At 42.4% G+C, this 26892-nt stretch overlaps 2 protein-coding genes across 3 annotated transcripts in view; one reads left to right on the top strand and one right to left on the bottom strand.

Moving 5' to 3' along the window:
* LOC117902697 (cGMP-dependent protein kinase, isozyme 2 forms cD5/T2) overlaps positions 1–10912 on the bottom strand; it is a 31099-nt gene extending 20187 nt beyond the window's left edge. The window contains exons 1-2 of one of the 2 annotated variants that reach the window (XM_034814238.1): positions 10705–10912; positions 9086–9453 (exon numbers count right to left, since the gene is read on the bottom strand). The gene's annotated coding sequence lies outside the window, so the exon portion shown is untranslated. Of the gene's footprint in view, positions 1–9085; positions 9456–10704 lie in introns of those variants that run through there. The other variant, XM_034814240.1, reaches the window with a different exon arrangement.
* Positions 10913–17538: 6626 nt separating this feature from the next.
* The window catches only part of LOC117900588 (AF4/FMR2 family member lilli), a 30792-nt gene continuing 21438 nt past the window's right edge, over positions 17539–26892 (top strand). The window contains exon 1 of the mRNA XM_034810998.1: positions 17539–18134. The gene's annotated coding sequence lies outside the window, so the exon portion shown is untranslated. The remainder of the gene's footprint in view (positions 18135–26892) is intronic.

Here is a 26892-nt window from a genome sequence, read left to right on the forward strand (position 1 = left end):
TCGAAATTGGAACTAAATTTATTGATGCAAATCGAACAAATAAATGCTTAAAGAAGATCGTTAAAATGCAATAAAAAAACACTGCTAAATGAAGATCACATTCTGGCACAGTTTAAGCATTGAGATCCGTTTCAGAAACCTGTCCAAGATCATATTCAGCATTCACCTTGTGGTTTAGGGCTCAACGATGCGTGTCAGCGGATCGTCTCTTGAGAGTAGTTTTCAAAGCGATCGTTTTAGACGCACATTAGCATTGTGTAATGATTGCGCAGGGGATTAATGTGCGATTCGTATGCGTCCGGGCAGGGCACTCCATAAACAATGGCGGGAATATCGACATTGAGTGCTAAAACGGATACAAGATACGAGAGATACGAGCCCCACAAAATGCGGGCAATTATCGATGGGTAATTACCCGCAAAAAAGTTTTCTAAATGCAATTCCACACACCGATCCAAAATAGTGACAGTTCTTACTCCAGTGAAAAAAACAAATTGAAACAATTGATGGAAGAACAGCTTCAAAGCCCGAGCCAGAGAGTCGCTTCGGCTTTTATTTTTAGATACAATTGACGGGTGGCCCCCCACTTTAAATGTATCTGTATCTTTGTGTCTGTCCGTCAATGAATTTGCTGGCAGCCTCCGTCTCTCTCTCGTGATCGGAGGGGCTGCTGCTGCTGCTGCCACTTAAGCGCAATTACGATTGCAATTTGTTTCCATCTCGTGGCCATAAATAAAAAAGGAAACCAAACGCAAGACAGCACCAGTCGACTTTCGTAATATTTTAAATGATTTTATATTTTTATTGTAATTTAAATGATTCTGATGGCAACTCTGGTGCCAAACAGGTTCCTTCGATCTCTCTCTTTCTTCTTTTTTTTCTTTTAATTAGTATTATGAAAACATTTATAAACGACTACATTTTGCGTTGAATGTCAACTCGGTTTTTGGCCCGCTTCAGCAGTGAGGGTATTAACATCGAATCGATCGCGAGTTCATTCATGCCACTGATAACAAAGTCAAAACTCATGCCAGAGAATCCGTATACATAAACAGATTTTACTTTGCATCTGTAGCTTTGACCATTTAGGGAAGTTCTCTGTGCTGCGGCGTGACTTCTCGTAGAAATCCCTGACAGCAGCAGCGCACGAAGGCGTTTCAGATTGAAAGATACACGCAATTAGTGTGTCATTATGATCAGCGATAGGATGGATACAACAGGTTGTAGACACAGTCTCAAGGCAGTTGTGTAACAAGCTTGGAATAGAATTTGGATTCCCTGATTCCCTGGTATTCCAAGACAAAAACGTTTCTGTTTGATTACTCATCAATAAGGCTGCGTTTTATAGTCATAATTTTAGCCATTAAATCCTATCCAAAATTAATTTCCAAATCACTTAAATCTCCGCATTGGTTCGCCATTGATCGCTGAACATCTTTGACATCCATCCATCCATCCATCAAAATCAATTCGCAAAAGCAAATATTTAAATCTGTGCGGCCAACAATTTCTTTCGCTTTTCAGCAAATTGCAATCATCATCATCATCATTCCCAACGTCATTTTGCTAATCAAAACTGACATTCACGATCATTTCGGAGGAGCCACAAGCCCACATGGCAAGTGTCCCAGCTGTCAAGCCGAGAGTCTCAGAGGAGGCAAGAGAGGGAGAGGGAGACAACATCATGTTAAACAAACAACATAATGGGGCAGGCATGGGGCATGGGGGCATGCCAAAAATGCCATACGCATTCGAATCATTTAAAACATAATTAAGCATTTAGTCAGCGACTGAACATCTTTTCCGCTCCACACACACACAGTGGAAAATTGAGACATCAATTGGAGAGGAGACAGAGAGAGGGAGAGAGTTATGTCAGCCAAATTGGGGCACACAGATAGAGATGCTTCAAAGTTGCTTCCTTGTGCTCGAAATTGAAACAAGAATTGTCTGGACTCCACTGCCACAAAATACACACAAATTGATTGTCTCGGGATCTGGAATTTCATGCCACTTTCCGTTCGATTCCGTGCAATTATTCGAGTTATTTTCCATTATTTGTGTTTGTGTTTTTCAACATTTCTGTGTCGTGTGTTTTGTAATCAATAAAATTGTAATAAAAATTCAACGTTGAATCTCGTGCCTCGGCTCGTAAATTCCTATGGAATTTCAGGCGTTGACAACGCCGCGACGAAACCCCGTCGTGACCCGAACAACACAAACCGGTGACCCCCGCACGCAAATTGGCAAATAATTTACGCAAAATCTGTGTACTTCAAGTCGAGGCCTAAGATCATCGCTCATTAGTATTTTGTTACTGTGTAATGAAACGATACCCTGGAGGGTAAGAAGTGGAAGGGTGGATGGAATCGTAGGAATCGAAAGAATATCAAGAGAGTGACTGGAGTGTAGCGGGAGTTTCTATCTCTGTCTTCAGAGAAAGAAGAAATGAAAGAGCTATTCCTTTGGGTAAAATATCTGAAAAATCAGTGGGTATTCCTTAGACCGAATATCACAATATAACAAGAGCTATTCCTTACTTGTTATCTTTTATATCTGTGTAATTTATTGCTATAGTTTTTGGCTTTGGCTTTTGCTTTAGTTTTCTGCTTTAGTTTTAGTTTTATTTATTTATCGTTTATTTTTGGGGTTTTACAAATGTTCATTAGTCCCCGCGACACGTCCGTTGATCGATCGATCGCTATGCCTGCGACTGCCTCGTCCCCTGGTTTCTGGCCTCTGGTCCCTGGTTCCGCCGAAGGCAATTGATCGCCTGATAACACGAAAAAGACATTCAGATACGCGACAGAAAACAGTCATTCGATCGTTTGGTAGGTTGATTTTTGCTGGTCTTTTAGTTGGTTTAGTTTCAGGCATTAAGTGTGCTCATTCTGCGCGTATTCGTACTTCTATCTATGGGATACCCATGGAGACATTCGATACCCGACTCCGTCGCCAGTTTCTATGGCGAAAATTGCACGAATGCTCACAGCAATTTGGTATGAAACGCACGTTCGATCAATTAAAACCTTTGCTCAGCAGGAACCAAACGAAACGGGAACGGTTTTTGGTTTACTTTTTTTAAGTTTTTTGGAGACAGTCTCGAAATTAACTTGAATTTAAAGCAATTTTTCAGAGGTTGATGGAAGGGCTAAGGCAGCAGGTGAATGGGAGTGCCTTGAATGCATAAGGAGAGGGTCTTTCTGGGGAATAAAATGGGACAAAAAAACTACAGGAATTCGTCAGAGTGAAAGAACAAAAGGCAACAGTGCGGACTTCGGGGGCTTATACCAACGAAAATAGAAGGAAATCTCTGGTTAATCTTTGGCATCCCGGCCGGTTCTGCAATCCTTACAGCATTCTCCACGCTTATTTAGAGATCCATCAAACGGCTGACATTTCAACATGACAATTATTACACCATTAACACCATTAAACACTCTTAACCAAGAAACCTTCTGAAAAAGCCGCTCGTGACCCAAAACAAGTTCTAGTCGCATAATTGTTTTTTTCCAAGTCTTTCCGCCAGTCATGAAAAAGTTTTCTGATGAAAAATGTTTAAATAATGAATGAAAATTTAAGCGTAGATAAAAAGATAAGACAAATGTGAAAAGAAGAATTATATGGACAACAGTTTTAGAGGATTCCACAATGATTATTCAGGTATTTCTTTAAAGATTTCTGAAGGAATTTTCACGCTCTTCTCATTCATTTCAACTGATTCTCCCTCGTGGTCCCTCGTTTATGCAAACAAAATCAAGTTTTTAACTCATTCCTAAATAAGTTTCTTCAGAGACAGCAGAGACATCCCATTCAGAAGGACTAATAACTATATTTTATCTTGAGATCTGCATATTGCTATAGAGATGCAAAGGCATTCCTCAATCAGCTAGTTTCCTACGAATTTCTACGTTTCAATGCGATCCTCGATGATCATTCATGTGTTCACAGACTTTATAGAGTTGTTAATGCATTCCTTAATGATCCTCCAAGCGATGATCATCCATCTAATGAAGCATCTCTCGTCTCGGTCTCGGTCTGCCGCATTTGTAACTCTTTATAGGAAAACCCACTGGCACAACCATTCCTGGGGGCACCAATTGGAGCAATGGTTGATGGACCCCACAGAACGCGCTACCAACCCCCTGCCAGTCCCCCTCATCATGCGTTATGACAGTTGGCGGCTACTGGGTATCCGTGAAGTATCTTGCAGATAGACATTCGAATGCCTGGTGGCCTGTCACATGACTGTCATCTGCAGGAGCCGTCACTCTTCTCTTCGCTTTGGGTTTTCCCTCACTCTTGCTTCGCCTCTGCTTTCAGGCATTAATTAAAACGTTACACACAGACACACACAGAGATACACACGCACACATACGCAGACACTCGATTAAGGAAAATTGCACGCCTGGGACGGGACGCTGATGGGAAACGTAAAAGGAAATTACCTTTCGAGAGGCAGCAAAATTCTCGTAAACAATTTGCACTTTTAATGAACACCACACAAACGAGGTAGAAAAAAGCACCAGAGGATTGCACACACACACACAGAAGCACACACGCACACACACACGTACGATCGAGACGCGATTCTGTGGATACGAAACGATCTGTTGGATACGGATACGGAGTATCTTTAATTAATTGGCGAGTGAGTAAAGTCGAGTCGGGGCGTCGCTTGGGGGAAAACTCTCCGATCCGTTGTATACCGTTTGAGCGTCGCTCGAGAAATGAATCGAGGGATTGGCGTGTGTTCCGGCGACGATCGTAAGAGGCGGCTATCGATAGTAGTTTGTGGCAGAGCAACGACGTTGACTGTGGCAGAGAGAGAGAGAGGAAGAGAGACAGCGTTGACAGCGACAGCGACTGCTCCAAACGTTGTTTGTTATCGAAGTGAACCCCAGAAGCGTTTTCGTCTGACGTTTCGGTTTCGTTCGTTTGTGTGGTTGTCGTTTAAATTAAAACTCGCAATTTGGCTAAGAAAAAAAACCAGTTGAAATGCACACAAACAGAGAAATACTTAGGCAAACACACAGCAACAGATACTCGCATTTACACACAGATACACGCACTCTCCTCCAACACATGTTTGATCTTTGGAAGTTTACGCCTTGTGGCTGGTGGTCTCTGATTCGTGCGTTTGCCGCTGCCAAGAGATCGTTTAAATCCAAATAATCATAGTAGCCACACAACAGACAGTGCTAGCTAAAAGTACATACACACACACACACTACACTCCACAAGTGCATTTCCATTGACAATCTAATTGCTCGACAGCATGCAATGGAGTATCGAAGTAGAATGAAAAGCGTTTCGGGGCAGCAGCAGCAGCAACAGAAACAGCGTTAGAGAACCTTCATGCAACCGGTGGCACAAACACATCGTTCCACGTTCTTCGTGCTGCGGCATGGGGTGTCCTATGGATACCCTACTTGCATATTTATGAGATCGCAGATCGCTGCTTGGGGGCCAGCATTTAACTTCGTTGCTGATTTAAAGGATATGCCAGTTGACATCTTAATTGATGCAACGATTTACAGGGTTTTTCATTTGAATAAAGTGGGTATCCCAATGGAAGATAAAAGTCTTACAGAAAATTCGTTAGACTTTTTACCAAATGTAAACAGAAGAAAAAGTAGCACCAACTAAAGCTTAAAATTAAATCACTTCGTTTACCCATAAGCCTGCTGCTAATCCAAATTATTTTATCTCTTTTTTTATCTCACCATTTTGTGCCTTAATTGAATTTAATGTCTCTATTTAAGACCCATGGCCTCTATTCTCATATTTCATGGCATTATTTTCTTGAATTTGGCTTTCAAGGAAAATATCACGCATACGCAGTGTCGACAGCCTGCGGGAAATTGACACCAATTTCCACAAGAGAAACTTTAGTACCAACAGCAACCAACATTTATTCTTTATGGTATACGCACTCAATGGATAATTTATTGCTGCGATCGAACTCTATAAATCATATATGATCCTATGCCCCGATTTCGCTACAGTTATAGCCTGGTTCTCCCTTCCTTTATTCTCTTTTTCTATTCCCTATTCTCTCTTTCCTTTTATGTCATAATCATAAAAGCCGGTTCCCTGCAATCGATTTGCTGCCGCTTCATGGCACTGCAGTCATGCGAAAAGCAGCGTTTAGGCGCAACTGATTTATTTACTATAAACAATATTACGACTGCAACTGGAAGTATTATCAACAAAAGTGGTAGACAAAGAGGGGGAAAGAAAAATATACAGACAGAGAGGTGTAAGGGGAAAGGCAGACATGCAAATAGTAATTTCACGTGGGACGTGACTTCATGTAAATATCAAAATATTATTCAATTACTTCGCATGCAAATCCAATGGAAACTCTCGCAAAAGATACAGATACATTTAAATCTCTATCTAAATGGTTCGTTGCGTGCCTTGATTGGAGTCGCAGCCAGAGGCTTCACTGTAGGGGGGTGACTCACAGCTTCCCCTCGAATTTCGCTGATCCCTACGCCCCTGGGGATCCATCGATACCCGGTTGTTTTCTCTCTGTTGTATTTTTGTTTGCATTCGGCGGCGGCGACATTGGGCGACATTTGATAAGGCGTAGTGTCTCGATTTGCGAGTGGAGTGGAGTGGAGCGTACCTCGTATGGGTAATAATTATACAATATATTTAATATTTAATTGGCGCAATCGAAAGGTTATTTGGGCGGCAACAGCACCACAGCCACAGCCATACAATTGAGTGACAGAACTCGAGCACTCACACACACGCCCCACTGTTAGTGGTTCATTGAACATTCATTCGTGGGTGTGGGCCAGTGGAAAATTAGGAAATTCGGAAAAGGTGACTAAAAGAAAGTCAAACTATGGTGAAATAACTATTTTTTGCAATTATTCTAATAAGTTTTCCCAATATTTTTACGTTCCATTGTCCAGCTAAAATTATCTTTAAGTATTTTGAAGTACCATTCCCTTTTTGGGAGTCGACAAAACAAACATGATGGCCAATGCTGCTCAGAATCACCCAAATTATGAGGACTTTCAGCTGTATTAAGAAGAAAGATATATTTTACATTTGAATTATCCGCCATTAAATCAGCTGGGTAAGCTTAAACAGTCTGGCAGCACGTTTTCTCGAAACAGCTTTCAAAAAGCTCTCTCTTTCTCTCTCTCTGCACAATTTATACAGCTGTTTTGCCAAGATCAAAGAGAACGGGAAGTGCGCGCTAAGAGATGTGAGCCGAAACGACAAAGAGTAAATATGCCATACAACAAAGTTCTCTTAAGGTTTGCGCTCTTCGAAACCAATTTGAATTATTAAACTTTTATTAATAAATAACTCGATTGCAGGTGTTTACTTTCCGAAATTTATTGGCTTTTTATGTTCCTTGATTTTCCTTTTGTTAAATTTTGCACGTTGGACATAAATTTGACATGCGGCCTAAGCATTTTCTGGCCCGAAACTCGACCTGAAAAGGGGGCACGTCTTGGGGGCACCAATAAAGAACAGACGAGAGAAGAAACGAAAAAAGAGATTCCAAAACAAACTGCTTAGCGGTAAAAATTTTGTTCTTTGGGGGGGGATCTGCGCAAACTGACGATCCGACACTCGTGTTTATTTATTATGCGGAATGGAAATGCCAGCGAAACGCCAGTGCCAAGTGATATGAGATGAGCGATAAACAGAAACGAATTCAAATTCGAAACGTTGTTTACTACAAATTAAAATAAATAAAAATAATACGGAATTCGTGAAATAGAGAATGGAACATGCAAAACCTCATTTTGAGAGGGTTTTCTTTACCTAAACTAAAATCTATTACCAAGAAAACTATGGCCTGTCGCGGTGACCATTGACTTCCTTGTTTTGTCACACAAAGAACTTTATTCTTTGTCATTCTATTGCAAAAACACTTCCTTGTGTCCCATTTCTAAATGCAATTCCCGCCTCAAGATAACATGGAATTACCATGGAATTCAGAACCCTGTTAACAATTTTTCCAATTGCGCCTTAACAATGAAAATATAGAAGTACGATTGTATGGAAAAACATTTAGAATTTCCAAGGCAAAAAGCAATTTATTTACTCAAATAAAGTCTGTAATTTCTTTTCATTTCGGTGACAGCTGTTGTGCAACTCCCAGCCTTTCCTTAGATAAGGGCGTTTTTCGCTTGCAAATAGTACGAATGAAGGCCCCATAAATAATTTTACACTTGAAATCTGCGCAGTTGTAAGGCAGACAGACACACCACACCCGACACCCCAACCCCACTCCACTCCGAAAATCCAACGAAAACAAATTGAAATAGTCAGCGATTTTTCACTGGTTGGTTTGTTCATTTGTTTGCTAAACTTTATGACAAAAATTCTATAAATAAAATCGAAGCAAACAAAGCGAAAAGCAAATCAACAACGTGCTTTGTTCGTTCTGCGGGATCAACTATGGATCGCATCGAATGTGCCATGTAATGAAAGAGCTATAAAACCGCAAGGCATTACGTGGCACATAAAGAAATTTGCCTAGATATCCTTGCGGTGTGTACCGATTGTCGATGATTTTTATTTGTTATAAAATTAGTTGTTTTGCTAGCAGATACAGAAATACCAAATAGTCCAGACTATGACTCCACTCGATATGCTCCCACCCATGCAAATACTCAAGGGGTATTCAAATATTCATACGCCAACAAAAACAAGGGCTTTGGGTCTCGTCTCCTCTACTCCATTGATTATTCAGTGCAGGCACAAGGGCAAGCACAGCGACTTAAGGGCGCTCGAACAAGCCGGGTCATACATATGTACATACAAACACACACACATTCATACTACATATGTCGTTCATATGCAAACGCCGCCCCGATCTGTTGTCGATTGTGCAATCGGAAATTTGTAGGCGGCATAAATCCATAAATAAATAATGCCGCCGTTGAGCAAATACCAGGCAACGGACAATAATTGCATATTAAAGCGAGTATTAAGGGAAATATTGCGTGGTAACGACTAAGGGATACCTATGTTACATACGGCTATAACGGATCACAATTCGTGGATATACCTTAAAAGTACAGGGTATATGTTATAGGAAGCTTACATGTTGAAGAAATTCCAGAGCCAAGACAAGAAGAGCGCGCAGTATGATTCCTCTTCCACTTCTTCTTCCCGCTCTCTCCTGATCCGTTTCCTCTTTGCACGTTTTTCTTCTTCTACGCCTGCTTTTGATGGATGATTGGGGCGGCGGGCTCCCGCTCAGCCGGCTTTTGCCTGAAGAAAGTTGCGTCTGTCTGGTCTGCTTCCACTTGTTGCTCACGCTCTCATTTCGCTTTTACGCTTTGCTTTTTCTCTCCGTTAATTCCACAGGAAGCACAAAATTAAGGCGAGTGCAGGCCAGAGAGCCTCATCAATTGCTGCACTTTTGTTTTCTTGTTTCACTTTTCTCGCGTGTCTTTTCCACTTGATTTTCTATGAAATTGGGCATTAAAATGTAAATGTTATTAGACAGAGAGCGCGAATGACAGATGAGAGACTGTGACGGAGAGAGAGAGAGAAAGAGAGAGCGCGATCAAACAAGTGTATTAGTGGATTCTCTTGCTCGCCTTCGTTGTGTTATTGTTATCACCTGAGTCAAAGGTACAGTGGACATACGCATAACGGGACTCTTTGCGACACCAACTACTAAAGAATTAATATTTCTTGCTATTTGGTTTTTGATATTTGACACTACACGTTTCACTGTACAGCAAATTCCCCTAAATAATATTGCACTGTGATCTTTTTCAGCCGAGGTCCAACTGTGTGACACACTCGCGCGCTCTTTTCCCGTTCTCACTCTCTCTGCCTGTTTTTGTTATCGTTCGAGTCAAAACTACAGTGGACATTCGATTTGTGTACAACGAACAGTTTCACATCTCACGTGGCACTACTGTGGGTAACACATTTATTTGTTCATTTTTTCCACTTTCTACCGTAGAGTACAGTAAACTTTTCCAAGGGCTCGTTTCCGTCTCTCGAAACCCCACTGTACTATTCACTCTTGTGCTCTTTTACTCGATTGTTTTCTCTCGCGCTCTGCATAGTTTGCTGCTGCTGCCAGCGTAGCGTAGTTAACCAACAACAACAATCCTACAGCAACAACAGTACTGTGGCTAAAAATAGATCCGCGGCGGCAAGACAGAAACAGAAACAGCAGCGAAGGCGCACAAATTGGAAAAAAATTGTGTTCCAAACAACAGCAACAAAAGGAAGGGGGAGAGGGAAGGAAGAATGCCAGGCAGCAGGAGAAACAACAGCAAAAGAAGGAAATGCGACGCAAAAATGCAGTTGTTTCAAAGGGCGACTAAGAGAGTGAGAGAGATCAGACAAGTTTGGGCTAAAAGCCACGGCCAAGAAGAGGATCTCTGGAGTTTTCCATTGTCAAGTGGAAAATCTCCTACAAAATGCGTCATGCTGCAGCTGTGTCAGAAGGGGGGAACGAATGTTTAATTGAATGCAAGCCAAAGCTCTTTAACTTATTAATTTTCCACTAAAACGTTGACTAAAATGTCAAACGTATGAGAGCGTGCGCTGCGCGCTCTCTCTTTCTCACTCTGCCCGTCTAACTATAAAACTGCATTCATATGATTTTACTGAATTTTTCTATGAACTTTGTTCCGTCATCAGGGTTTTTGCATTTGTTTAAATTAACATTTTTATACTTCTTTCGCTAGGCTTTACATTTTACGGTTAATAGTTGCACATATGGAATAGCACTAAGAATCGAGCACACATGCTCTCGCTCACTCTGCGAGAGTTGGAGCCTAGATAGATCGTACGACTAGCCTAGCCAGTGCGTAGAACAAAAAACAACGCACAGCGACTAGAAGAGAGCACAGACACGCACACACACCCACGCTCACACCGTTTTTCGGTGGGACAGAAGCGAACGCGACCAAAAGAAAAAGCACAATGAGAACGCGGCGCACTGGGCAAAGCCGTTGGAGCTGTTGAAGTCCGCAAAACATCAGAAAAACAGAGAGTAGAGAGTAGAGAGAGTGGAGCAGACAGAGCTGACTGAGAGAGGGAGAGCAATAGCAGCAGGTAGCAAAGGTTGATTTAGGCATGGTGAGGCTCTTTCTCAAAATGCTCGTATGATGTGTGGTTAAATTAGACAAAGCATGTGAAATGAGAGCGTTGCTGGGAATGCCTCACCTTGTCTTTAACGAAACTGGGAGAATTTTGATTCTTGCAAATCAGGTGGAACAAATCGATTGTATTCAATCATGGCGTGGTTTTTGGATGCTCGTTTACTGCTGGCAGCTACTGTATCTCCGCGGCTTACCTTGAAAGTCGGTCAAGAGCAGGTCGCATTCGGTTATACTAAATCATTCTCCAATCAATATTAATCCTAAAACCTCTATTAACGGATTAATTTCCACTTCTATGAAGGATTTAGTTTTAAGTGGAAAACTTTGTTTTAATCATTATTAAACGTACATTGTTAGCAGATGGAGTTAATTTGTTTCCAAAATGATTATTGTTTTTACTAATTATTATTGTTTTACTGAAATGTTTCGTTAATCGGAGGAAAGGTGGCCATGCACCGTGTTTTTCTTGTGCGTACATACATATGTAGTTGCGAAAATCACATGTTCCGTTCCAGCCAAAGGTAACGTGTGTTTATGGCTCAGTCTGAAATATCCGAAAAGGTAGAATATATGCACTTTAAAAATTAATAAAAGGCCATAAACCAGAATTTGTTGCCGCGTTGGATCGTGTCACTATACATATGTACATTCCCATCCCAAAGCGGTGTATTCAAAATCGATAGATTCTGATTGAAACACATTGACACAGTGGCGCCCCCGGCCGTCTCGGCAGTATTTTTACATGTTTCGGTGGCGCCATCTCTTCTGAATAAAATAATAAAACAGACGGCGCCAGACAGGGTTTTTTATGGCGCCATCTGCAGGCCTATTTTGTGAATTTAGTCAACGACCATTTTACCGACAAAAATGGGGGCGGAGCTAGAGAGATAAAGTACCAAAACAGGGAAATTTTGGAACCTATTTTTCCGCATTAATAGTATTTAAATAAAATATATTTGACAGTAAAAAGTGTATAAGAAACTATAGATTTGCTGTTAAAATATATGGGACAAATTTCTCGATTTTTGCTGAAAAATTTCCCAAAGAAAAATTCCAAAAGAATCTCTCTCATCGCCATTTCCCTCAAGAAGGCGTTTCAAGAAATAGGCTCCCATCACCCCCACCCACTTATGAAGAGAGAGAGAGAGAGAAACGTTAAAAAGAGACAAATATATACAGCAAGAGTGTGAGGGGAGGGCGGCAGGAAAAGTTGATTAGATGGATTTCGTTTGGTTTTTGTGTTTTTAATCACACACCAATTTCATTTATTAAATCTTCGCATCAGCATTTCATTTTTCGTATTTTCTCTGGCTCTTTTTCCATCTCCCTCACCCACTCTCTCCGGCTCTATGCTTTCCTCCTGCCATTCGTTTGTGTGTTACGGTTCTTGTGTGCCTTTTGCTCTTCCGACGGCATATTTGATTTCTCTTTGTTGTTGTTACGTGTACATAATCCACTTCTTGGGAGAGGGTATTTTGGCTTTGATCAGATGTTTCCCACGCAGAGCAGTACAAACTTATAACTCTTTTTTTGCTTATTGAATTAAGGTATTTACAATTAATAATGGGAAAAATATGTCAGAGAAACTTTTTAATAATTTTTAAGAATGTAATTGCAATAATTTGTCGTAATCGGATTGATTTTGGCATATCACACAGCACCCAAGGGAACGCTTGATCTGCTAGGGTATCAAAAGCTTCGGCTCTCATTTTGTGTTGTTTGTTGGTTTTGGCTTTCTCTTTCTCTTTTCCTCGCACGCTTTTGTTTATTGTCTCACTGTTTGTCAGCCATGTGTGCGTGTGTGTGTGTGTGCGTATTGTCACGAGCAATTTGAGCTGCCACCCCCGCTCTTTCTCTGTCTTTCGCTATCATCCTGTCATTTATCCACGCTGCCTCCCACGGCCAGAACCGACTGCGCAAAAACTTTTTACAAAATGAAATTGTTTTCGTATTAACAATTTCATTAAAATTAAATTACTTTTATTATTCCGACAGAATCATGCAAACAAACAACAGAGAACGAGATGAAGAGAGCTTTCCCTGGCACTGTGCGGTACTCTCTCCACATTCACACTCAATCCTCTCCCTGCCACTGCTGTTGGCCTCCTCTCCTGCCACCACTCCCTTTATCTAGCCAAAAAGCTTGGCGTCTCTTTTCTGCAGCTGTCAAACAAATTAATTGCGCTTTTAATTGATTTTGTTGGCTTTTCGGTGAGAGCGAAGGAGCAAGAGAACACCAGCGATGTGTGTGGGTGGAAGGACCGAGAGAGAAAGCAAGTAATTTAACGGAATTTTGGCTAGTTATTGAAGCGTGTGGGTGAGAGAGAAAGCAGGAAGATGACGATCAAAAGATCTCTCGGAAAAAAACTTTTACTATGCTGGAGGGAGATAAGAATCGAGGGGAATGGTTCAATTAAAAATTATCCAAAAATGTAATAATTGTGATGTTGACTACATGTTGCCAGAATTTATTTCTTCCATTTGTTCCTATTTTTCATTCTAAAAAGGGAAAGAAACTGAATGCTCCTGTCAGTTCTTTTCATTCAATAAAAACGAAATACAAGTAATACCCATCATAAATCAAATATTTACCAGTTATGGCTGGAAATACTTAAGTAAAAGTAAGCGCATCCATAAATAAAAGATTCCCCACTGACTTTGTACTGCCCAAAAGAATAAATAACTTTGAATGTGCTGCTCCTCGTGCGGACATCCATTGGTCCTTTGGCTCCTTTCACTCTAATTCTGTTTAGCCATTTATTTTATTTAGGCATTTCATAGAGCGATTACCATTTATCCCTACGCCCATTACCCCCTCGATTACGGCCAATTGCAAAGGCGGCCTAAGTGGAGGGATTCCGTACTCGAGCTTTCAGCCAAATGATGCGTAGGCCATAAAAACGCAAAAGCAAACGCAGAACGCGTCTTGGTCATGTTTAGCCATTTGGTTAGCCAGTGCCTTGGCTCAGTGGGCGTGGCACCTGCTGATGCACTGAGACAAACTGAAGTAAGGAAAAAATGGGAAAATAAAACAACAGAGGGATCAATACATATTTTGAGCCGAATAAGGAACTTGTAATTTCGTTGTGCTGCCAATGAAATTTTAATAATTTCTATACATTTCTTGCAGTGTATATAAAATAATTTTTGATGGCGCCAATAAATTCTGGGCGCCTCTTGTCATGCCTACGAATTTCAGTTGAAATGTCGCATCATAAATAAAAGGGAATCGTTCAATGGCTCAGGAGGAGAGAGGGGATCTGAAGTAGCGGGGAATTTATTGTTTGGGGGACCGGGGCTGGCCTTCAAATAAACCGCAATGCAATTTGGCCTAAAAGAAGTTAATAAAATTTCACTTTTGGTGGGGCAGAATGGACTTTTTTTTGGTGGTTCCACAAATGGAAAGAGAGTGCCATCTTTCTCTCTCTCTCTCTCTCACTCTCCCTGTCCCTTGCAGGCTATTCATTTTCGGAGGCTGCGCCATTTTGGGGGCTTGGAAAATTTATAAACGTAATTGAGAAGCCTTCGCCGCAGCACATAACGGCCACGCCACGCCACGCCACACCATTACACGCCTCACCCTTGCCCCTTTCTGCTATGGACTGTGGCCGCACGTAAAATGCATTAACTGCTTCTTCTTCTTCTGCTGCCTCTTCGTCCAGGTCCCGGATCCAGTTACAGGCTGGCACTGGTCGTGGTCCTCTTCCTGGTTGCTGGTCCAAGTCCAAGGCACTCGCAATTTGGTTTTCGAAAAATAAGCAATTTGTAAATTGAAAATGGTCGTTCCAGGGCCGGGAAAGAGCAGTGGGAGGAGGCAGGTGGCTGGGGATGAGGAGGGGGATGGGAGGCGTTGCAGTCGGCCATTTACTACGTGGGAGGAGGGGGGGCTGATGGCTTTTCGCGTAGAACAAGTCTAGAAGCAGCGGCAAAAGCGGAAGCTGGAAATTAATTATTTGCCATTAAGGCTAAGTAGATGATATAAAAAGTGGCAGCAAAGCGTGCTCCACGACGGCGGGGTAGGGGAATGGCACTGAGAGGGGTAAGATGTGGGCTGAGTGTGCTGGTGAGGGATGGGTGGTAGTTAGTCGGGGGGGTGGAGCTCTGACTTCTGCAGGCAATTTAGACGTCAAGTGCCCATATAAATTACATAAATTTCACCCAGCACCCTGCAACTGTCCACAAGAAGTAAATGGAGAGGGAAGGGAGTGCGGAAAGGAAGAAGGAAGAACAAAAACGTGGATAAAAATGTGGAAAAGAAAGAAAGATATAGAAATATAAGAAAGAAATTAGAGGGGAACTAGTAGAAGAAAACACAAAAAATCTTTCATAATTTATAACTTGATTTTATATATCAATAAGAAATATTTCTTTGACAATGGAAAGTTATAAATTTCACAAGAACAGGATTATCATAGTAAAGGAAAATACCAAAGATTAGTATAAATAAAGTGACTAGAAATTGATCAACAGAAACTTGATATTCTTTGACATTTGCACCTACTTAATTTTCGATCCCTATCCCAATTCTTAAGTAATTCCGTATAATCGTTTTGCTTTTTCCGATCACAGATCGATGTTTACTTCATAGCTGATTAATGCAATTATTGGCTTAAAACCAACTCCGTAACAACCCAAAAAGCATTCACCAACAAGATAACCGAATCACTTCAGCTCCTCCCTCTCCACAAGTGCAACGGTAGAAAAATCTCTTCACCGAACTTTCCACTCACCTGCCTGCCTGCTGCTGGTTGCTGCAGTATGAGGCAATGTGCCACGCCTTCCATGCGATGCTGCCCGCTGGCGTCGCAAACGAATCCCAGACTCATCTATTATGGACCAAGTAATTCCACTAAAACGAACCGAAGCGGCAAAACCCCCCAAAAGAGAAGAAAAGAAACGAAAACGAGGAGCAGAGCAGAGCAGAGGAGAAATGTCCAAACACAATCAAAACGGACAAAACAGAATTTAAGCGTAAAATGAAATGAAATTCGAATTGGAAATGAAACTAAAACACAAACTAATGATGGGGGATGCTAAAGGGGGTGCTAGTGGGAGGGATTAGTGGAGGGTTCCACAATAGACAAAGTCATAAATCAGGGCGCCAATTTGCGAGCCTGACAGCCAGCTCCCCCCAAGGATAGAGGTGTGGGGCAGGGAGAGGATGTCTGAGTGAGTGCTGGAAGAAGAATAGTTTTGGGCCAAAACGCCCAAAAAGACGCAGAGAGTAGGGTCTGGCTGTGTGTGTGTGTGTGTGTGGCAGGCAACAAATTCATTTCGTAATTGTGGCCAACGACCCAAGAGGTGCCCCCAAAGGAGTGTGGAGGGGGAAACCATTCAGGCAAACAATAATAAATGGGTTCCAAGATGGCGGATCTCAGGGATTGGGAATTGCGGGATTATGTTGGGATTTGGTTTGAGGGCAGAAATAATACAGGGGGGTGGAATGTGCATGGGAATGTGCTCGATAATAAATTAAATGAAATTCACTTAGAATTTGCGCAGCTTTTTGTTTCGAGAAATTAATAAAAATAAATTGAGTTGTCCAAAAAGAAAGAGAGAAAAGACGATAGAAAGAGAATAAGAAAAGTGGTTGGGGGTAAGAATGATATGGCCAAAATAAATTCCAACGGTGAGTAATCGTTTTCACTTCTCCGTTGTGCCTTCCGTTCCTTGAGCGCACCCAAAGCACAAAAGCTTCCAGCGCTCATCCTCAGTCCACCCACTCTCTTACTCGCTCTCCCTCTCACACCCACCACTCGCTCGCTCTCTCACTCACTCACTCACTCTAACCCCTGCCATTCACCACACTTAACGATGAAAATCCAATTTAAGGCCTGCCTCAGTTGTTTTCCCTCTCTTTCGCTCACTCCTTTGGGGTTAGTTCTGTCCCCCCTGCACCCCTCGCTCTCTACCTAAATAAAGTGTAATAAAATAAAGTACCTACACGGGTCGGGAGGCATGGTAGAGTGTAGGGTAAAGCTTTCAAAGCTCTGCCTTCATTTCTTCTTTTGGCTCCGTTGTCCCCTTTTTTGTTGTTTCCTTCATCCATGCCGAAAATTCAATTTCCACAATGAAAATGCGCGAGAAAATTGTCTTGCATGCAACAGAAAGAGAGAGACTGCCGGTGAGCGAGTGCAAGAGAGAGAGCAAGTGCCAGCGAGAGAGATGGATAGATGGCTGTGCTTTGGTTTGCTGCTCACAAAGCGCCTGCGCCAGCCAGGCAAAAAATAAAGGGAAATGTGGCAAAAGCAAAAGCAAAGGCGGCGCTTAGGGGCACAGACCGACGAGCGACCATCACGAAAACCCACCCCCCGCCCAAACCACTCCCCTCTCCAGCTGCAGCCATCTTTCAGAGGCAGGCAGCAACGGCAACGACAACAGCGACAGCGACAACGTTGACGTTGCGGCAGTGGCAAGCGCCGTTAGATCATTCACATTCTGACGTTCCACGCGTTCGGTTGACATCCAACATCCATTCTGTAGCCCCCAAACAAATCTCTGGGTTTCTGTGTGAAAGACGAAACTATAAAACAAACGAAAATCAAAACTGAAAATCAAGTGGATTATTTGTAGTTCTCTCTGACAAACTGGAAAACTTCCATGCCCAAAAGTGTCTCATCTAATTAAACCCCGTGTGTGTTCCATCCTCAAACTCGGAAAAACTTCAACTGGATCCTTAACTTCCTTTGCGGCCTATTAGACCACTGATTGACTGTGAAGTTACTTCAGCACCTGGCACCTGGCACCTGGCACTCCACTCCTTTTGTGATTCTTGTACTCAAGAGAACTTTTCAAAAACTTCTTCAAAGTGTTTAGACGCTCCTGCTCCCGGCTCCAGCAAAAGTTTCACGTGTGTTTCGTGTGCTGTGCAAAGTGTGGAAAACCTTGATCGAAACGAGAGCCAAGACAGGACCCAAGACAAAGCAAAAAGAAGCCTGCAAGGGAGAGCGCAAGGAAAGGGATTTTCTTCTGTGACACGCTTGAAGAATTGCTGCCAAAATTTTCACGGACGGTAATAAGGTGAGTTAATGGTTAGATAGGTACATATGTACATATGTAGATTATAACTTTGTAGGAAGTGGTTTAAGATTCAAACGAATCTAAAAGGTTTAAATGAAAGCTTTTAGATGTGTAAACCTTTTTTCTGGTACTTCCGAAGACGATTCTGAGCGCCTTCCATTTTTGGCAGGTTCCAAGTCTTTCCAAATGAAAAGGTTTCAATATTCTGGGCTTTTTTGAAGATTGCAGGGCGACTAAACAAATTAAAAGAAATGGATTTTAGATACTCGTTTCTACCGTCTTACAAACATAAATGAATCCTTTCTCCATTGAGAAAAATGCTTCTTCTATGTCTTAGCAAAATCTTAACTGATTGCCTTCAGATGCTTCAGCTAAGTTTAGAGATCAAAGTAAGACCGCAAAAGTTTTGAGTCACTCCTGTAAAAGTGTCACAAATATAAAGAATATTTTCCTATGTAAATTATAGACTGTTTTCCATCAACATTTCGCATTGAAGAGATTTGTTTTATGTGGCTTTGAACCATAGAAATAAATATAAGTTCTTATGGCTTATTTAAATTAAATAAACCCACGTTTAAAATGAATTCTATTAATTTCCAAAATGCATAATGAAACTAATTCCAACACATAATACTCCTAGAAAGAAATCCCATACGACTGCGAACATTTTAATTCATATAGAAACATTTCTACCACTGTCAAATATCTTTCCATTCAAACTCAAGACACAAAAACATTTTGCGCATAATTTATTTAGACGCTTTTAATTTGAATTAAGGAAATTTCCTAATGAGTTCCAAATGTGATAAAAATCTCATCTCTCGAGTGTCTACAAGTACGCCCCTGCCCCGGCATATCCTTATGGGTTTCTCTGTGTGTTGTGTGTGTGTGTGTGGAGTGGTGAAGTGTCTGGCAAAAGTGTTTGTGTTGATGCCTTTCCTGTGAGAAATCGCACAAAATTCGTGAACACTCGAAGTGCAAAAGGGACAAAAAGGAAGCCAAACGAAAGCTAGCGAGCAGCAGGCGAGAAAAGAATTAAAACCGAAATTGGGATATGAATAAAGGATTCGAGCAGCAAGGATTCAAAGGAAGTTTTGCTTGGGGAATACCAGGCGAAAAGTCTGACTGCAGTGCTCCACTTCTCCTTCTCTTACGCTAATTGAAGACAGACCAAAAGTTGATCATTCCCCCAAATGCAGTTTGAATAATTGACGATAATCAAAAGAGAAAAGAGAGAAAAGAAGCCCCCCAGTCAGACAGAGCGAGACAGAGAGAGACGGATTGCTGACTGCTGAAAAGAGATGGCGAAAGGGTAACGAATACAAAATCAATGGCAAATTATTTGCCAAAGCGAATCCGAAGCGCGCCAACAAATTAACAGGGAAGAGGGAAGGCAGGGAAGGCAGGGAAGGCAGAGAGAGAGTGGGGGGACAGGCAGAGAGACCGAAACGAAGTTTCAAATTAAATTGATCAACCGCAAATTAATTGGCAGCCATGCAAACGTTCAACGCTCCACTGGACGCCACACCCAGCGTCCCCCTCCAGTCCACCAGGTCAGGGCACAGCCATGGGGACCACCGATAGGAGTCAATTGGAGTTGGCCAATGTTTTCCCCCGCAACCCACACACATTGGCTTCTCCTTTTTTTTTTGTCCATTGCCATTCGTCGCCAAAGTTCGTTCGATTCGTTCAACTCAATTAGGGGGAACACTGACTGGCTCCCGCAGGCAGGCAGGGGGATACACTGGCTGGACCATGAGATGGGAGGAGACCATGCTGGGTGCTGATGATGATGACATCGCAGCACAGAAAATAAAATACAATTTGGCATATTTAAATTAGCAAATAGAATTATCATACAAAACGGTTATTGGCTCCCGTTAGTCCCATTGGAGGTTAGGTTTTTGCCATGTTTATTGATTTATTGATTGCTTGATTGAATTGAATTTGGAAACGGAAAATGGGCCAAATTGATTGGGCAATGGATAGACATGTAGTTGGATGAATGCTTCGAATCCATGTGGTATTTGCATGTACACATATTGGGGAATTCAATATACAAATTAAAAATGTCAAAGGGCAGGTTATTTGGAAAGAATGTGGGAATGAAATTTTAGTTGGGAATTAGAAAGAGTTAATGGAACATGGGGAGCTGTGATTTGGGTAGGGGAATTTAGGATTTGAGCTGTGCAAAGTACTATTTAAATATCCTCTGTTAATGAAGAATTTTAGGAATTCGAGAGCTTTGATCTATGATGTTTTTGGGAGAGTATTTTATATGTTAAAAGACATTAAAAGTTATCCGATAAAATTCTGAAATAAACTCAGCTTTTGGGCAGTCTAAAATACCGCGAAATAAATCTCATAAATTGTAGTTTCATTCAAGATTTGGCTCAATATGTTTATGATTTATTTGTAAGATTTCCTATGACATCAACCTTTCTGCTACATTTTCAGATTTAATACCGCAAGCGCTTCCCTAACCATCTTTAGATCATTCCCATAAAACTTTCTCATCGTTCACATGACAATTCCCTGATATTCCTCCCTCCCCCTATGCATCTTCTCAATCAGTTAACGACCCCCCATCAAGGCGTAAAGCTTTATTCATATGTACATATGAATGAATGAATATATATTCACTGCAGGCAGCCCCCACTGTCATGAGCAGAACAAATGCACAAAACAATTTGCTTTAATTAAACAGAAAATTCAATCAAAATATTTATAATACAACAAGAAAACAAAGACAAAAACAAAAAAGCATGGAACCAAAGTGGGAATCAACGCTAAAAAGGGGGAGGAGAGTGTGGCATGCCACCACCCTATGCGGGCGCCCCGAAGATGTTGTATGCATCGAAGGGTTGCCTACGGCCACGGCTCGCACTTGGGTTCTGTTTGGGTTATGTTTGGTTTTTATTCTGGTTTGGGTTTCGGCACAATTGGCGGCGACACTTGGACACGGACACGGACACACATACAGCCAGCGAGGGGGCGGCAGAGGGGGCTGCCACTGCACATTGGTGCACATAATTCAATTTACAGAAAAATTTGTACTGCAAATTTCCATGCGCTGATTTTCTGGGTGGGTGGCACTGGCACCGGCCACCAGCCACCGACTCTACACAGATTCGTGGCATCATTCCGGTCTGTCTATGGGTCTGGGCTATGGGTCTGGGGTCTGGGTCTGATTCTAGGCGCGAGCCAATTGACACAATCAAATTCGAACCTCGCAAATTCGCTTAATGCGCCGCGAGACAAAAAACAAAAAAAAAACCCAAACTGCAATCAACACCAAGAGACAGCAGACAGCGAGATGGGGGAAGTGGCCAGATATGCAGATTGGGGGGAGACAGTGGGGAATCATATGGAAAGGAAAGGGATTATGATTTGCAGATGGAAATAAATGGCTAACAAAATGAAAAATTTTTTTCCTGAATAGATTTCTCGATTCTTTCATTAAGTCCTGCCTCTCCTTGTGCCTTTCCTTTGGATTAGCTTTAGAGCTTCTTCCTACCCTCAGTTCATTCCTGAGAGTCTTCACTGTTTGCCATGCACTACTCACACATACCTACATACACATACATACACGTATCACAGCCCACGTTCAAGTTGGATCATCATCAGCGTCAGACTGTGCGCCAGTTTTTGCGAGTAGTTTGATTACAGCTGGACAGTGGACAGTGGGATGGGACTCGGACGGACGCCTAAAAACGGATGCACTTTACTTTTGTGGCAAGTGATAACCTCATCACTTGCATGAGGCATGCCCCCAATCTGCGATCCCCTACCCCCCGTCCATGCCATGTATCATATCATCTCACCTCAGCTGGAAATTATCGCGCGTTTAGTTTTTCCACAGACAAAAAAAAAGAGAGAACACTGCTGCTGCTGGTGTGTGTGTTTGTGTGTGTGGGAGGCTGTGTGGGTGGGCGTGCAGGCAATTTTCCAAATGCGTTTAAGTGGCTCTAATGCCAGCGGGGTGGGGTAACAGTCGACAGGCGCAGGGGGCACAGGGATTCCGCACGTGGATACAGCAACGATACCCATGGATACCCGCGTAGATGGATGGATGGACGGCCTGCATTGAGGCCGATGATGACTCTCTGTCTGTATGCTGTCCGAATTATGCCATTTTCTAGTTTGCACTCTACAGATACACAGATACAGATACATCCATGCATGTGCCTATGTCTGTCTGTGTGCTCTTCTCGTTTAGTCGCGATTTGGCAAACTGAGATTCAGTCGCCCGATAAGTCCATTATGAAGCGCTTTTGTTTTTGCTGCTCGGACAGAAGGTCGTCGAGCGAAGGAGGTCGGTCAGCCAGTCAGTGGTCATGTCTGTGTGACCTTGGGGCGGCTTAGGCGGAGGAGAAATGAGAGAAAAAGCAAAGAGTTGGGTTAGAAAGTGGGTTAGTTGGATAATTGTTTCGGCAGCGTGAAGGGAAGATACGAATCAAGAGAGGAGAGTAAAATTACGGCTAGAGATAAGTTCCAGTTGTTATTCAAAACCAAATTCTGAAAAGAAAGATCATTGATAAAACTATGGAACTCTCTTTAGGCTTCGATGGCTCTATTTTTTTCGTAACTTAACTCTAACTTTACCTATGTATTTTATCACATCTATTGCTAAAGCCACAGAACACTGCCCCTTTTATCGGACTTTAACTCTTCTCCCTTCCCCTCCCAAATCAAATGTCAACAGTCCATGGCTTAACCATTAAATCCCAGCCCAGACCAATTTTTTTCTGCCTGCCAGACGACAATTCCTTTGAGTACCCTCAAAAAAAAGAAGAAATATATGTACGAAAATTAACTCAAAATTAATTAAAACGCATCAGAATATAATGCAATTTGATGCAGCAGAGGCGACAGCAACAGCAGAGGGCATTATGCAACAGCTGCCGTTACTCGCATAAAAAGTAATATAAATATAAATTAATAATGTCACGAATAACAAAAAAAAAAGAAACAACAGCAAGAGCAACAGAAACAACAACCAGACCAGGCGAAAGAGAGACAAAACGAGCAATTGCATTAATTGAGCAAACAACAAAGTGGGGAAATGCGTCTGGAACGACAGACGAGAGACCGACAAAAGTCGGACGTCAACACTGAATATGAATGTGAATATGTGAATGCGAGTGTATGAATATGTATGAGATGATGACTCCAATGCCAATGCACTTTTTGTCCATGCAACAAATGCATTTTGCAGCATGGAGAAATTATCAACTGTCGCTTGATTAATTTGAATTAACCAAATTAAAAATGGAAACACAAGTCAATCAGCGAGTGCAACACCCAGTGCAGCAGCCAGACTAAAGGGGAATGTGGTTGTGCGCGATAGCAGGGGAAGACTGGGGGCAGATCAGAGAGAGAGAGAGAGAGGACAGTCGAGAGAGAAGAGAAGGGTCTCATGCATAACAGATATGTACATACAGACATATACATATGTACATATGTATGTACAAATGTATGCCCATAACATTTTTGTATATCTTCATATTTGGCCATAAGCTTACTTTCCCTATTCGCCTGCTCATCATCGTATTCTATAGCTCAAGCACCTATTTTTATGTTGAGTGCTGTGTTGTTTTCGAATATGCACAAAACATAACTGTAACACCTCACAAGCATAGCCAAAAGCTGCGCCGTACCTGCACGCGCATGCATCGTTGGGTACCGTTTTGCATTTGGAGCGACGCGTCGCATGGCGTGATCTTCCGATTCCCTTTTGGGCTGACCTTCTTTTCGTGGAGTTGGAGTCAGGTAGAATATGCTAGCTTAGAGCATAATCACGCGTATTTATTGCCGCCTGGTTATGGACGCCCCCGCTACTTATTACTTGCGGTAAAATAAGACTTCACTAGTTGATAGCCAGTGGATCACCAGAGGCTGATCGAAGGCACTTCCCATTAAGTAAATAATATTTCAATATTCTATTTCAACGAATTCCAACACTCTGATAATTTGATTGAAACAAGAATTCATTTCGAAATGCCATCAATGCAAGTGGGACCACAGCAATGGGGCAGCAAACTCCCTTTAAGTACCCCACTGCCACGGCTGCCCCAGCTAATGCAATTTTGTGAACATTGCATCCGCTTCCGTCTCTGTCTGTGCGCGGTCCCTTCCCTCTCTCTCCCTCTCTCTCTCTCTGTCCACCATGTAATCCCCCAGCTCTGATTGAATTTCCACCGTTTTTGGCGTCGGCTCGTGGCAGAAACTAGCGAAAGCCTCCATTACTAAACCCCCACTGCTGCTGCTGTCCGAGGACAGCTTGGACAACAAAGGCTTACCACACAGATTTCCACGTATGAACCCGGTTTTGCCTGCTGCCACTCCGTCACTCTGCACTCCTCCTGCTGTGGAGTGTTGCAACCAAATCGAAATCGTTGCGCTGTTTAGTGCGCACTTAATTGAATTTCGCGTGTGCTCTGCTCTCCACCATCCAGACACACACACGCATAGACACACCAGTGCCGGTGTGTGTCTGTGTCGAGTGTTGCATTGTCTAGGCCACAAACATTGTGCCAAGTGCATTTCGTGCAATTGGATAATTGCATTTGGCTTGGCGTTGCCGCCACTCGGCGACAGCTGCCACACCAATTGCAACAGCAGCAGCAGCAGCAGCACACACTAAAACTCTGTAGCTGTGCCACGTGTTGGCTGTTGTCACTTTTGGCACTTGAACTGGACTACCGGCCATGGCAGGTGTTCGACAATTGGCAGCGGCCGCCTGAGAGTAGACTGCAAAGTGGTGCTGGGAGCTGTGGAGGATTCCTTTGGTTTGAGAGAGATAGGAGTACATAATGAGGGATTTTTGATACAGATATTTAGGTACTACATCGGTAAAGAGTTGAGTATTTTAAGAGCATTTTAATAACATTTTTGAGGCAGCTTTTCATGGGAAGATCCGACGATCGGAACACTTTATTGGTTTACCTCCATTTGGGTTCTCTTCCACATACAAATTTATACCCAGAACAAGCTATACGCATACCCTTAACTATATACAACACCATGGAACAAACCCTTCCTCATTCATTTAGCATATTCATAGCACATAAACCCCTCCAAAGTTCCCCTTCAACCAAATCTGCACTTGTGCGCTGTGCACCCAAAGTGTTCCTCCAGCTAAATAACTAAATTCCCACAGTTGATCGCACCATTCCATTACCAACTATCCCTCATAAGCTCCACTGCTCTTTGGGTTGGACATTAAAGTTTCAAAAATCAATTTCAGAAATAGCATTTTGATTTGATTTAAATGTAACGCCCCGAAGGTCCCAAAGCCCAAGTGCTCTCGCTCTCACACACAGTTCAATGCGCACACACGTTAGCATTATGCCGCTCTGCCTCTCCAAATCCTACTTCCCAGTGACCTATGACCGCTTCAACTCTCTCTGATCCCCACTCTCTCTCGTTGGGTAAGGCCTGTGCCGCCATCTCTGCGAAAGCCTCTGTGCCCATTTAATACGTCCAAAATAATTCAGCATAAATTATTCAGTGGAAATTAATTCACTAACAACACCAGTAACGGCGCAGCTATTCCCCCACTCTGCCTAGCTGCTGTACTACCTTTAGAGCGGATGATGGCACTAAAACTTTAGAGCAGGGTGGAGGATGGAGGCCCAACAGCAGAAACAGCAACAGCAACAGCAACAGCGGTCCAGAGGCCGAGGCCGCATGTGCAACATTAGACACGAAATGGCAATTTTCCATTTGGCAAATGAGTTTTGCGGCCGACGGACTCCAAATATAACAATTATGCAAAATTACAAATTCTCACAATTCTAATGGAATGCCCATGGAGCACAGGTTGGGAGGGACTCGCAGCCGGGGACAGGTGATGGCCCGGCTCGTTCTCTTGCTAAATGGAAATTTATTGGCGCCACTTGTCGGGGGTCGGCGCTGTGGCATTCGCCAGTGCTTTGGGGACCCAGGACCGCATCTGTGACCAGGCAGGAGGTAGGCAGGACACACAGGACACGCGCAGGGCGCAACCGCTGAGCACGTTCAATTATTTTGCGTGTGTAAATTTGGCGGAAATAGTCTGTAACATGATATGCTAACACTTGTGCTGGGAGTGTGGATCCAGATACAGTTACAGCTGCAGTGGGTGGCTGTAATGGGTGGTGTGGCTGGGCCCTGACGTGTGGCCGCTGCCATAAATAAAATTCATAAAAAATATTTAACAAATTTACTCAAATAAATTAAAATGTCACCAGAAAAGGGGGAAAGCCAAAAGGAGAAAGAGAAAAGCCCCACCTGGGCTTATGGTCGTTTTTGGGGCGTAGTTTACAATTAATTTTAATTGCAATTGAAATGTAACTGCAAATGTGATGGCCAAAAACTAAAATAATAAAAACCATTTTTGGGAAAATGCAAACACAGGAAATTGGAATGTGTCCATGGATGGCTGCTAATATAATTCCCAAATGTATGCTGGAAACTATTACATATTGATGGGGGGAACATAGAGTACTTTATATGAATGAGGATAGATAACGCTTTCAATGGAGAAATTTAGTTTGGGAATGTAGTTAGAAAGAGTTACAAATGGGAGCACATTTGAGGTATAAGATCTGAAAGATAAATCCCATAAAAAGCAGCATGAATATTGTGAAGTTATAGATTAATGATCTGCGGCTTTGGTTGATCTTCAAAGAGATCTTTGCTGCTTTCCCACCCGTATCAATTACAGCTTTGCCAAGAATAAAGATACTTTCTCATCTCATCTCTCGTGTGACAT

Source organism: Drosophila subobscura, chromosome U (genome assembly GCF_008121235.1).
Source record: "Drosophila subobscura isolate 14011-0131.10 chromosome U, UCBerk_Dsub_1.0, whole genome shotgun sequence".
In the NCBI taxonomy this organism is placed as follows: domain Eukaryota; kingdom Metazoa; phylum Arthropoda; class Insecta; order Diptera; family Drosophilidae; genus Drosophila; species Drosophila subobscura.